Source organism: Oncorhynchus tshawytscha, linkage group LG09 (assembly GCF_018296145.1).
Source record: "Oncorhynchus tshawytscha isolate Ot180627B linkage group LG09, Otsh_v2.0, whole genome shotgun sequence".
Taxonomy (NCBI): domain Eukaryota; kingdom Metazoa; phylum Chordata; class Actinopteri; order Salmoniformes; family Salmonidae; genus Oncorhynchus; species Oncorhynchus tshawytscha.
This window is the reverse complement of record NC_056437.1, coordinates 22,376,624-22,389,289: the sequence shown is the minus strand read 5'-3', so window position 1 is coordinate 22,389,289 and position 12,666 is coordinate 22,376,624. Positions and strand designations below refer to the sequence as shown.

General features: G+C 45.0%; 1 pseudogene; it reads right to left on the bottom strand.

Annotated features, from left to right (window-relative positions):
* Positions 1–393: 393 nt before the first annotated feature.
* On the bottom strand, positions 394–11,228 carry LOC112259327 (annotated as a pseudogene).
* Positions 11,229–12,666: the final 1,438 nt, after the last annotated feature.

The following is a 12,666-nucleotide window of genomic DNA, read 5'->3' as shown; positions in this document are numbered from 1 at the left end:
GCTATTTTTTTGGACAATGTTAAATTGATACTTTGACTCCAAGTATTGATTTGTAAAAAATGAGGTAGCTTTAGCTAGAGCTAGTCGGCTGTACCTGTTAATCTTACAGCCTGTTCTCCATCTTTTTAAATAGTGAGCTGACATGTTTTCAGCTATTTTTATTTCCATGACTGATTAAAACAAATTTTCTCATGGTGTCTTTTGTCTCTCTGCAGCTGACATAACGTGAGCAATATGTTTGGAATGTCAAATCGCAATAAAATCACAGTATCGAATCACAATAAATATATAATTGTGGGAATCGCATACATATATTGGCACCTAAGTATCGTGATATCGTATTGTGAGGTCCCTGGCAATTCCCAGTCCTAGTAGTTGCTTGTGTGGTTGGTCTCAGTACCCAGCGGCATAGCCCCACTTCCTGGGGTCAGATTCAGCATGAAGCCGGTCACCCTGGCGCACCACCGCCTGAACCACAGCACATGTGGCTGTCAGGAACTCTGTCTCATGGTTCTTCAAGGCCAAACCAGCCATCACCCTCTGTAAGGAAAGCATATAGAACACTGTGAAACTTCTATTCAAATAGACACCCTGCATCACTAGCATGATAACCAGCCACGATCTTGACACACTGTAGGGCATGTGTATTGAAGATCGTCAGCCATTTAACCCACCTCGTCAAACCCGGGCTCTCCCTGTGTGGTGTTGGGACTCTGGTTGTGAGAGCTGGTTGTGAGAGCTGGTTGTGGATTCTGGGATCTGCCACAGCTTTCTTCAGGTCGTAGTTAAAGAACAGCGCATTGAGAATCACCTGCAGAACGAACAGCCAACTATTCAGTCACAGACGACTACTTGGTAGAATGCAAAGAAAGTATTAAAGAGTATTTTCACACAGCAATGAAAGGGCATGGTAGCCTGGCTCACCGTAGCAGTTGCCGTGGTTATCTTTGTTCCTCCTGAGGCCCCCACCACCATCTTGACTTCCTTGCTCCCCTTGTCAAAGAGAATGGCTGGACACATAGAGGACAAGGGCCTCTTACCTGGAGAGAGACAACTAGGGAGTTAGGTCAATCCAGATCCACCTTCAAGTACCAATTTCTGGTTATCCGAGTCGGCTGATGCACTGAAAACTTTGGTGTCTGTAGTCAGATGAACCCTTTACCTGGTCTGATGAAGTTGCTTGGTGAAGGGGGCACTCCATAGCCATTCGTGATGAGGGGGGAGCTGAAGTCATCCATCTCATTGTTGAGGAGGATTCCTGTAGAATGCGACATGACTTTGGAGCCAAACCTAGGGAGGAAGTAGAACAGAAAGATAATGAAGACAGGTGAGTAATGAGGACTACTTCCAGTACATTTTTTAAATCAAAACTGGGACTTGATTCTTACAAATGGTTGATGGTGCTGGTGGCTGCCACTGCACAGACAGATGTGCTGTCCCGTGGTTCTCGGGGACAAAGTACTCCGTCTCATAGTAGTTCATGTGATGGGTGGTATCATCTGTAATCTTCTGACGGAGGGCATCGGCAAAGTAATCTGAAGTCATGTTGTGGATGAGCTGAAGAGGTGAGGGGACAGGAGAATGAGGCTCTGCCATTCAAATGAATGCCCATTCCACCATACGGAACAGTGTAGAATGTTGAAGATGAACTGGTTTGCATTTACTGACATTTCAACATAGCAGCTTTACAATAGTCTAATCAACTCTCTTATATGAGCATATACATATTTACTCCGTCTCCAACGAACATGACATTTCAACACATACTAGGACCAGTTGATTGAATATGATTAGTAAGTGCCTGATTGGAGTAAACTCTTGAAAGAGTATACATTTAGTAGAGACATCCTATTAGAGAACTATTCAATATAAGCTCTGGGAAAGATGGGGATGAGAGTTACATCAGAGATGCGTAGGAATTGTGGATCTCCCAGCATGCTTCGCTTGGCATAGGCAAAACGGAAGGCCTCGACCATGCGGTGGTACGTGAGGATCTTCTTCTCAGTGCTGGAGACACTGTCTGAGGTGAAGTTGTATCCTGCATGGGAGAAAACCTGGTAATCAACCATAACCACAATCCCTACATTTATTAAACAATAATACAGTATATTTAATTTGATCACGTCAATATACACTTTGACTCTGAAGTGGATATTGAAAAGGTGTTCCCCATATACAGTAAAAGCTCAATATAAAAGTATGGTTCATTCTGTCTCCCAGTCCCAGTCTATCAGTGTTACAATTGTTTCAGTTCACAGCCGTAGAGGAGAGGATGGGAGAAAGGAAAGAAAGCTAAAACCAAATGTAAATATTTGATGAATTTCAGCTGACAAGCAGTAGCAGAAGTCATGGTGAACCATCAGGATGAAGGGCTTGAGCGGGCCCTGACATGCCATTAGCAGAAGTCATGATGAACCGTCAGGATGAAGGGCTTGAGCGGGCCCTGACATGCCATTAGCAGAAGTCATGATGAACCGTCAGGATGAAGGGCTTGAGCGGGCCCTGACATGCCATTAGCAGAAGTCATGATGAACCGTCAGGATGAAGGGCTTGAGTGGGCCCTGACATGCCAGTGTTACATGATTCCCCCGCCACTCATCAGTGTCCAATTAGAGGTAAATTGGAAAGATTAGAGTTTGCGGTAGAGGCAGGGGGCCACGGTGAGTGGGTGGCCAGGCAGAGGAACCACAGGAAGACGAGGTTCAGGCAGTTTAAATACTCTGGAATATGTTTTTCATCTAATCCTCTGAGACAAACACTGTCACATTATATAGCCATTGTACTGGGTACCAGCAGAGCAGAGAGAGGAAGTCTGGAGGAGGACATCTATGGACTATATATCCAATAGAACCTGCATGAATGTGGAGCTGAAACAGAGCTTGGAAGAGGAGATTTATTTCTACACCCCAATAACTGGTCACTCAGCAGCACCACCACGAACAAAAGGTGGTTATCTATCTTAATTTGCATGGTCAAGAGAGCTATACATGTATGGTGCACACAGTAATAGGATGAGATACAGTGCCTTGCAAAAGTATTCATCCCCCTTGGCATTTTTCCTATTTTGTTGCATTAAAACCTGTAATTTAAATAGATTTTTATTGGGATTTCATGTAAAGGACATACACAAAATAGTCCAAATTGGTGAAGTGAAATGAAAAAAAAGAACATGTTTCAAAAAATTCTAAAAAAAAAAACTAACGGAAAAGTGGTGTGTGCACATGTATTCAACACCTTTGTTCTGAAGCCCCTAAATAAGATCTGGTGCAACCAATTACCTCCAGAAGTCACACACTCTGTTAAATAAAAGTCCACATAGGGGGGATTCTAAGTGTCACATGATCTCAGTATATATACACACACCTGTTCTGAAAGACCCCAGAGTTTGAAACACCACTAAGCAAGGGTTTCCACCAAGCAAGCTGCACCATGAAGACCAAGGAGCTCTCCAAACATGTCAGGGACAATGTTGTGGAGAACTACAGATCAGGGTTGGGTCATAAAAAAATATCAGATACTTGGAACATCCCACGGAGCACCATTAAATCCATTATTAAAAAATGGAAAGAATATGGCACCACAACAAACCTGCCAAGAGAGGGCCGCCCACCAAAACTCACAGACCAGGCAAGGAGGGCATTAATCAGAGAGGCAACAAAGAGGCCAAAGGAGCAGCAAAGCTCCACAGTGGAGATTGGAGTATCTGTCCATAGGACCACTTTAAGCCATACACTCCACTGAGCTGGGCTTTACTGAAGAGTGGCCAGAAAAAAGCCATTGCTTAATTAAAGAAAAAAATAAGTAAACACCAAAAGGAATGTGGGAGAATCCCCAAACATATGGAAGAAGGTACTCTGTCAGATGAGTCTAAAATGTAGCTTTTTGGCCATCAAGGAAAATGCTATGTCTGGCGCAAACCCAACACCTCTCATCACCTCGAGAATACCATCCCCACCGTGAAGCATGGTGGTGGCAGCATCATGTTATGGCGATGTTTTTCGTCGGCAGGGACTGGGAAACTGGTAAGAATTGAAGGAATTATGGATGGCGCTTGAGGGGCTGCCTCTCGTGCCTGTTGCGCTGCCGTGTACGTGGCGCCAACTCCATAGGCCGGTATCCCTCCTCGCACTGTTCCAGCGAATCCCAGGCGGGCTCCGGCACTCTCCCTGGGTCGACCGACCACCTTTCTATTTTGTCCCAAGTTGTGACATAGTCCAGATCTCGCTGCTGCCTGATACCACGCTGCTTGGTCCGGTTGTGGTGGGGGATTCTGTAACGGCCGTTGTTGGTGGAAGAAGGTGAGGACCAAGGTGCAGCGTGGTATGTGTCCATATTTATTAGAATGAACATGGAAATAACCAAAATAACAAAGAGAAACGACCGAAAACCGTTCTGACTGGTGCAGACACACAACAGACGACAGAAAATAATCACTCACGAAAAACAATAGAAAACAGGCTACCTAAATATGGTTCTCAATCAGGGACGATAGACAGCTGCCTCTGATTGAGAACCATACCAGGTCAAACACAGAAATAGCAAATCATAGAAAAACTAACATAGACAACCCACCCAACTCACGCCCTGACCATACTAAACCAAAGACATAATAAAAGAACTAAGGTCAGAACGTGACAATATTGGAGACTGAGACGGAGGTTCACCATCCAGCAGGACAATGACCCTAAGCATACTGCTAAAGCAACACTTGAGTGGTTTAAGGGGAAACATTTAAATGTCTTGAAATGGCCTAGTCCAAGGTCAGACCTCAATCCAATTGAGAATCTGTGGTATGACTTAAAGATTGCTGTACACCAGCGGAACCCATCCAACTTGAAGGAGCTGGAGCAGATTTGCCTTGAAGAAGAGACAAAAATCCTAGTGGCTAGATGTGCCAAGCTTATAGAGACATACCCCAAGAGACTTGCAGCTGTAATTGCTGCAAAAGGTGGCTCTACAAAGTATTGACTTTGGGGGGGTGAATAGTTATGCAAGCTCAAGTTCTGTTTTTTTGTCTTATTTGTTGTTTGTTTCACAATAAAAAAATATTTAGCATCTTCAAAGTGGTAGGCATGTTGTGTAAATCAAATGATACAACACCCCCAAAAATCAATTTTAATTCCAGGTTGTAAGGCAAGAAAATAGGAAAAATGCCAAGGGGGTGAATACTTTCGTAAGCCACTGTAAACCAGCGCTGGTATAATGTAAATTAACAGCATACTTTTCTTATGTGAACAGTGCTTACGCAGCATCAGGCCTGCAAAGCAGAGCGCCTCAGGTGTGATGGCTCGGAAAACAATTATCTTCGGTCCTTATACACTTATAATGTAGCATAGGCTGTCCAAATATGACCCACAGTTTGATATTGAATACAACTCTGTGGCATCAGTGGGAAGGCTTACCATCCAGGATTTTGAGTATGAGGGACAGGACAAGGCCACTGGCGGGGGCGTTGGGTACAAACATGGTGTACCCTCCCACAGTAGCATTGATAGGATTCTCATCCAAAAAAGGCTTGTATTTCTTTAGGTCATCCAGTGTGATGATACCATCTGAAACACATACACATAAACACATTCTGTAGCACGTACAGCCAGCAGACCCTGAATGAAATTATATCAAAATTGCAGTTTGTTCATATTTGGTAGATATAAGGGCGAAACCAACTTGAAGCCTGAATGTCCTTCACAAGGTTCTCTGCCAGCGGCCCTTCGTAAAAAGCATTAGGTCCCTCATTTGCTATTATTTCATAGGTGTCAGCGAGTTTAGTAAAGGTGATGATGTCATTTTCCTTAAGGATGCCACCGTTTTTGTCACAAAATACCTCACTGAAAGAGAGACCAAAAACAGAGATGTCATGTCAGAGACAACATACGAAACACTGAGCTCTCATGTTTGCGTATAAGGGCATAAATCATCAACAGGGGATGTACAGTATCTTCTCATGTGAAAACTTGACCCTCTGAACAGTAACTCAGATCGTCACTCCATATTACCCCTCCCTTGTAGGCATTCTCACCATAAAGCTGTGTCACAGATGATGGTTTCCCTGTTCTTGGAAATAGCGGTGGCCAATGCCCTGCCCAAAGGAAAGCCTTTCCGTGCCAACTGGATTGCAGGCTGGAAAAGCTCTCTCCATGGCAATTTTCCATGGTGATCGTGTGCCATCTCATACCCACGGATCTCCCCTGGTATGGCGATGGACAACCCTCCTGCCAAACATTACACGTAATGTAATGTAACAGATTGTGAAAGGATATATTGGAAGATCATAGTTTGGAGTGCAGCTTTTTATCTTCTCTAATGTACTACTCTTCATTCCTGTTCCCAAGAACTCTAAGGGTACCTGCCACAATGACTATCACCTTGTAGCACATCTGTAATCATGAAGTGCTTTGAAAGGCTGGTTACGGCACACAGCAACTCCATCATCCCAGACACCCTAGACCCACTCCAATTTGCATACCACCCCAACAGATCCATAGACAATGAAATCTCAATTGCACTCCACACTGCCCTCACCCACCTACAGTAGATAAAAGGAATACCTATGTTAGAATGCTGTTCATTGACTACAGCTCCGTGTTCAGCACCATAGTCCCCTCCAAGCTCATCACCAAGCTCGGGACCCTGGGACTGAACACCTCCCACTGCAACTGGATCCTGGACTTCCTGAGGGTAGGAAACAAAACCTCCGCCATGCTGACCCTCAACACGAGAGCCCCACAGGGGTGTGTGCTTAGACCCCTCCTGTACTCCCTGTTCACCCAGGACTGCGTAGCCAACCACGAATCCAACACAATCATCGAGTTTCCTGACGACACGGCCGTGGTTGGCCTGATCATCGGCGACGATGAGACAGCCTACAGGGAGGTGGTCAGTGACCTGGCAGCATGGTGCCAAGACAACAACCTCTCCCTCAACATCAGCAAGACCAAGGAGCTTATTGTGGACTACAGGAAACAGGGGGCCAACACACACCCCTCCACATCGACAGGGCTGTAATGGAGTGGGTCAAGAGCCTCAAATTCTTCGGTGTTCAAATCACTAAGGACTTAAAATGGTCCATACACACACACACACAGTCATTAAGAGGACAAGGCAGCGCCTTCTCAGGAGGATGAAAAGTTTTGGAATAGGACCTCAAATCCTCAAAACGTTCTACAAAAAGTTCTACAGCAGCACCATTGAGAGCATCTTGACTGCATCACTGCCTGCTATGGACTCTATGCACACTCACAGGCCTCTACACACTCACTCACACTCCAACACACATACACACTTCATTGGCTCACACACATAACACACATTCATACTGACACGACACACACAAACACACTCACACACAATCATTATATAAGTTGCTGCTACTCCATTTATCATATCCTGATGCCTAGTCACCTTACCCCTATACATACAGTATCTACCCCTACCACTCCAGTATCCCTGCACATTGTTAATATGGTATTGGCACTGAACCTGTCAATATCGCTTACTTACTTTCTTGTGTTCTTCTTATTTCTATTTCTTGTGTTTTTATTCTACACTGAACAAAAATGTAAAGTGTTGATCCCATGTTTCATGAGCGGAAATAAACAATCCTAGAAATGTTACATACACACAAAAAGCTTATTTCTCTCAAATTTTGTGCGCAAATTTGTTTGTCTGTGCTAGTGAGCATTTCTCCTTTGCCAAGATAATCCATCCACCTGACAGGTGTGGCATATCAAGATGCTGATTAAACAGTGTGGTCATTACACATGTGCACCATGTGCTGGGGACAATAAAAGGGCCCTATAAAATGTGCAGTTGTGACACAACACAATGCCACAGATGTCTCAAGTTTTGAGTGAGCATGCAATTTGCTTGCGGATTGCAGGAATGTCCACCAAAGCTGTTGCCAGAGAATTTAATGTTTATTTCTCTACCATAAGCTGCATCCAATGTCTTTTTAGAGAATTTGGCAGTAGATCCAAGCGGCCTCACAACCGCAGACCATGTGTAACCACGCCAGCCCAGGACCTCCACATCTGGCTTCTTCACTTGTGAGAGCGTCTGAGTGGGGATGGGGGCGGGCTGAGGAAAAAACTAATTCTGATTGGCTGAGCCTATGCCCTCCCAGGCCCACCCATGGCTGCAACCCTGACCAGTCATGTGAAATCCACATATTAGGGCCTTATTAATTGATTTCAATTGACTGATTTTCATATATGAACTGGACCTCAGTAAAATCTTTGAAATTGTTGCATGTTGCGTTTTTATTTTTGTTCAGTATAATACTTTACTTTATTTAATAGTACTACTGATATTGATTACTGCATTGTTAGGAAAGAGCTAGCAAGTAAGACTGTACTAGTGGATGTGACAATAAAACTTTGTGTCTTTTGACTTTATTGCAAGGCCATCTTTCATTGTAAATGTGCAACTTTCATCTTTTTGTTAGGTAACTGATCAAATATTACCCTTCTTGGCTAACTGGGTGCTATTCCCAAACATGTCCTCTGTTTTTTTATTTTTTTATTTTACCTTTATTTAACCAGGTAGGCAAGTTGAGAACAAGTTCTCATTTACAATTGCAACCTGGCCAAGATAAAGCAAAGCAGTTCGACAGATACAACGACACAGAGTTACACATGGAGTAAAACAAACATACAGTCAATAATACAGTATAAACAAGTCTATATACAATGTGAGCAAATGAGGTGAGAAGGGAGGTAAAGGCAAAAAAGGCCATGGTGGCAAAGTAAATACAATATAGCAAGTAAAACACTGGAATGGTAGTTTTGCAATGGAAGAATGTGCAAAGTAGAAATAAAAATAATGGGGTGGAAAGGAGCAAAATAAATAAATAAATAAATAAATTAAAATTAAATACAGTTGGGAAAGAGGTAGTTGTTTGGGCTAAATTATTATCATTAAATTATAAATTATTGGTTTTGGGGGTGACTAGAGAGATATACCTGCTGGAGCGTGTGCTACAGGTGGGAGATGCTATGGTGACCAGCGAGCTGAGATAAGGGGGGACTTTACCTAGCAGGGTCTTGTAGATGACATGGAGCCAGTGGGTTTGGCGACGAGTATGAAGCGAGGGCCAGCCAACGAGAGCGTACAGGTCGCAATGGTGGGTAGTATATGGGGCTTTGGTGACAAAACGGATTGCACTGTGATAGACTGCATCCAATTAGTTGAGTAGGGTATTGGAGGCTATTTTATAAATGACATCGCCAAAGTCGAGGATTGGTAGGATGGTCAGTTTTACAAGGGTATGTTTGGCAGCATGAGTGAAGGATGCTTTGTTGCGAAATAGGAAGCCAATTCTAGATTTAACTTTGGATTGGAGATGTTTGATATGGGTCTGGAAGGAGAGTTTACAGTCTAACCAGACACCTAAGAATTTGTAGTTGTCCACGTATTCTAAGTCAGAGCCGTCCAGAGTAGTGATGTTGGACAGGCGGGTAGGTGCAGGTAGCGATCGGTTGAAGAGCATGCATTTAGTTTTACTTGTATTTAAGAGCAATTGGAGGCCACGGAAGGAGAGTTGTATGGCATTGAAGCTTGCCTGGAGGGTTGTTAACACAGTGTCCAAAGAAGGGCCGGAAGTATACAGAATGGTGTCGTCTGCGTAGAGGTGGATCAGAGACTCACCAGCAGCAAGAGCGACCTCATTGATGTATACAGAGAAGAGAGTCGGTCCAAGAACTGAACCCTGTGGCACCCCCATAGAGACTGCCAGAGGTCCGGACAGCAGACCCTCCGATTTGACACACTGAACTCTATCAGAGAAGTAGTTGGTGAACCAGGCGAGGCAATCATTTGAGAAACCAAGGCTGTCGAGTCTGCCGATGAGGATGTGGTGATTGACAGAGTCGAAAGCCTTGGCCAGATCAATGAATATGGCTGCACAGTAATGTTTCTTATCGATGGCGGTTAAGATATCGTTTAGGACCTTGAGCGTGGCTGAGGTGCACCCATGACCAGTTCTGAAACCAGATTGCATAGCAGAGAAGGTATGGTGAGATTCGAAATGGTCGGTAATCTGTTTGTTGACTTGGCTTTCGAAGACCTTAGAAAGGCACGGTAGGATAGATATAGGTCTGTAGCAGTTTGGGTCAAGAGTGTCCCCCCCTTTGAAGAGGGGGATGACCGCAGCTGCTTTCCAATCTTCGGGAATCTCGGGAATCTCAGACGACACGAAAGAGAGGTTGAACAGGCTAGTAATTGGGGTGGCAACAATTTCGGCAGATAATTTTAGAAAGAAAGGGTCCAGATTGTCTAGCCCGGCTGATTTGTAGGGGTCCAGATTTTGCAGCTCTGTTGCGTTGGCGGGAGCCATCTCTCTGGAATCAATGGTCTCTACCTTTCCTGTGAAGGAAGACAGAATCATTACATCACACCAAGTTACAATGGAGTGAGCTATTACATTTCCTGTTTTTAGTTCAGTCGTGCCAGTCAATGTTTGATTTGTTGACATCATTAATGATACAGTTGGTATAGGTTTAAGTCAAGGATTAGGGCTCAGACTCTACCAGTTGTGGCATTATAGATGGTGAAGAAGAGACCTCCTCCAATGCCCATGCTGTGGGCATTGACCAGCCCAACACACAGCAAGGCAGCAATAGATGCATCCACTGCAGAGCTCCCTTTCTGCAATGTGTCTCTGAGATTTATATTGGACACACAAACACACAGACAAAAGTTTATATTCAGTGGCCCTGATTTGCATACACAAGCGCTAGTTTTTGAAGAAACAGCAGGCAGTTTACACAGACAGAATGAATTATGATGACAAAATCATAAGGATTTGTGATGATGGATGAATATACATACACTCAGAAGAAGGAGCATATTTTTATGTTCAGACAAAGAAACATTTGAGCCTGGTATCTGCTATTTAAAGGCCTGCTTGAGACAGTGTGTTTTGAAACAGGGATCTTTGTATTGTATCTGAATGTCTACAACAACATTTCAATTAGTAATTTCACCGGTGTGCAAACGTTTGAGACTAGTACTGTATGTACATGTATAGTATGTTTGTGTTTGTGTGTGAAAGAGAATTCTAACCTGCCGATTTCTGAGCATCGGCCAGCATCGGCTGCCACGGCAGCCCTTGAGTAGGAATGACCATTCGAAGACGTCCTGCTCCCCAAACCAAAGAAAACCCCCACAAAAGTGCTCATGGCTGCCACCAGCAGCACCACCAGACCCACCACTATGGACTTATGGACCATCTTTCTATCAGGGAAACACAGGACATCACAGTAGAGTCAATCTCAATTGAAAAGAGTTAGACAAGTATAAACACACAGAAACACCCCCACACAAATGTACCTTCAAAATAGAAAAACAGCAAAGACGATTTTTTCAAACATGTGTATCACAATTATAAAATGGGAGTTGTGGCTAAGTTCTCTAACATTCTTTTCAGATATAAAACCAGGCCATTACAACTCACCTCATTCAACAGTGTGTCCTCCTAACCTTATCTAGAGAGTAAACTTGATAGTAATCCTTTTGGTATTTAAACCCAATAAGATACACTTTCCTCCAAACTAGTTTATTTTGTTGAAATCTGAGACTGTGTTTACACAAGCAGCCCAACTCTGATTTCTGTGCCCATTTATTGGCAAAAGATCTGATCTGGGTCAGAAGACCAATTACTGGTGAAAGATTTTTGTCTGCCATTGTAAACGTACTGTCACGGCTGGCTGAAGGACTGGACCAAGGTGCAGCATGGTAAGCGTACATTTTAACTTTATTTTAAAAATGACACTGACAAAACGAAGAACAAAAAAACAACCGTGAAGCTTTGGGCTATGTGCCCTGAACAACTACAAAGTTAACTTCCCACAAAACAGGTGGGGGAATAGGGTACCTAAGTGTGGTTCTCAATCCTAGTCACACCGTACCCCCCACCCCCCCCAACGGTGCGCAAAACCTGACCGCAAAGGGGAGGGTCCGGGTGGGCCTTCTTACGGCGGCACCTCGGGTACGGGACGTGGACCCCGCTCCACCTCAGTATTGGCCCACTTAGGTGAACAGTCCGGGGAACCTCGCAGCGGGCCCCGGACTGAAGACCCTCGTAGAGGGCGCCACTGGACTGAGGGGCGCCTCTGGACTGAGGGGATTCGGCTCTGGCAGCTCCGGGCAGGCGGGCGGCTCTGGCAGCTCCGGACAGACGGGAGCACCTGGAGTGAGGAGACGGAGAGACAGCCTGGTGAGTGGGGCTGCCACCGGAGGCCTGGTGCGTAGTGGAGGCACCGGATACACAGGGCCATGGAGGCGCACTGGCGGTCTCGAGCACAGAGCTGGCCCCACCCATTCTGGCTGGATGCCAGCTTCCCCCTGGCAAATGCAGAACGTTGGCACCGAGCATACCGGCCTGTGAATACTCCACCTCGGTACCGTGCGCATCACCCCATAGCACGGGGCCTGACCAGTCCCATGCTCGCCAAGGTAAGCACGGGAGTTGGCTCAGGTCTGCTTCCTGACTCTGCCAACTCCCTGTGTGCCGCCCCCAAAATTTTTTTGGGGCTGCCTCTCGGGCTTCCTTGCCAGCTGTATTCCCACATACCGCTGGTTCCTCTCTCCGGCTGCCTCTGCCCTCATAGCTGTCTCAGCCTCCAGTATTTATGCTGCAGTAGTTAATGTGTCGGGGGGCTAGGGTCA